This window comes from Salvelinus namaycush, chromosome 10, assembly GCF_016432855.1.
Source record: "Salvelinus namaycush isolate Seneca chromosome 10, SaNama_1.0, whole genome shotgun sequence".
NCBI lineage: Eukaryota > Metazoa > Chordata > Actinopteri > Salmoniformes > Salmonidae > Salvelinus > Salvelinus namaycush.
In genome coordinates, this window is record NC_052316.1 from 46,242,088 (window position 1) to 46,243,693 (window position 1,606).

The 1,606-nt window shown below is 42.8% G+C and overlaps 1 non-coding gene across 1 annotated transcript; it reads right to left on the reverse strand.

Moving 5' to 3' along the window:
- Window positions 1–863: 863 nt before the first annotated feature.
- On the reverse strand, window positions 864–935 carry trnap-ugg. The gene has a single exon. It is a non-coding gene; the product is annotated as a tRNA-Pro (tRNA).
- Between the last annotated feature and the right edge of the window lie 671 nt (window positions 936–1,606).

The following is a 1,606-nucleotide window of genomic DNA, read 5'->3' on the forward strand; positions in this document are numbered from 1 at the left end:
TGGAATTCAGTTGGGTTGGTCGGGAATTGAAACCCGGGTCAACGACCACTGCTACTGCAGGTTCGCGTGGGATCGAACCGCGTCTCAAAAAGCAGCAGAAAAGGTCAAAATAAGGTCACCAAATTGTCTGTTACGGCTATATATGTCTGGCTGCGGTGCTGACCACCAACGCATGAGATCTGTTGAGAATGTTCCTAGTTGAATGTGTGCAGAGGTATGTGTGCAGATAGTAATTCGCATGATCTTAGTATCATGAGATTCCATAAAAACACATCATTTTGATACAGCTACGACCGGAAGTGACAGGTTAGGAGAACTTACGCAGCAGGTTAGGAAAATTAACGTAGCAGGTTAGGAGAATTAGGTTAAGGTTAGGAAAAGGGCTATGAAAAGCCAACTGACATTTACTCCTGAGGTGCTGACCTGTTGCACCCTCTACAACCACTGTGATTATTATTATTTGACCATGCTGGTCATCTATGAACGTTTGAACATCTTGGCCATGTTCTGTTATGATCTCCACCCGGCACAGCCAGAAGAGGACTGGCCACTCCTCATAGCCTGGTTCCTCTCTATGTTTCTTCCTAGGTTCCTGCCTTTCTAGAGAGTTTTTCCTAGCCACAGTGCTTCCACATCTGCATTGCTTGCTGTTTGGGGTTTTAGACTGGGTTTCTGTACAGCACTTTGTGACATCGGCTGATGTAAAATGGGCTTTAGAAATACTTTTGATTGATTATGGAAAATGCTCTCCTAACCTGCTACAAATAAGTCACTTCCGGTCGCAGCTGTATCAAAATGGCGTGTTTTTAGGGAGTCCCTTAGCATAATAGCTAGCTAAATAGTATGATCTCTTCAAAAATGTTGGGCTCGTCCGGGATTTGAACCCGGGACCTCTCGCACCCAAAGCGAGAATCATACCCCTAGACCAACGAGCCAACACAATCTTAGCAGGATAAAAAGGTTAAGAACACATTACTACCAGAGATACTTATAACTAATCGAAGATAGACAACAGCCTGTAGTTTTTAATGGAAGCAAATTACTCCTAGTGGGCAGAGAGGAGCCTATTGGCACATTTCCGTTAGGGAACGCCTACTCTGTGAAGTGGGCGTGTGCAATGACTCAATTCGCCCTCTTTCTAAACAACGCAAGTTCACTCAGTTCGTAACAGATTTTAGTTTTGGAAACAGAAAACTGTATTGATATCAAAATGTTTCATCGATGAGAAAATCTGCCAAAAAGTCGGCTAAAATCAATCTCGCTCCATCTTCTCCCACTGCCGGCCACTGGGCTTCGTCTCACAACCATATTTGGGAGTGAGTGGAAACAAAAACCGGATGCTTCACATTTATACATTCAGTGAAATATCTGTGTCATTGTTCTGTGTCTTGATACATTATATAATTAATTACATAACATTTGGCTTTGTTCTACTAACTTTGAAGTGATTGGATTGCGCTTTTTGATCGACCAACGAGCCAATGTGATCCTGACCAAATATAGCGGATAAGAACACTGCTGGCTACTGTCTATGTTCGGTACATTATATAATTACATTTGGCTTTGTTCTCTGCTAGCTTTGAAGTGACCGAGTTGTGCTTTTTGA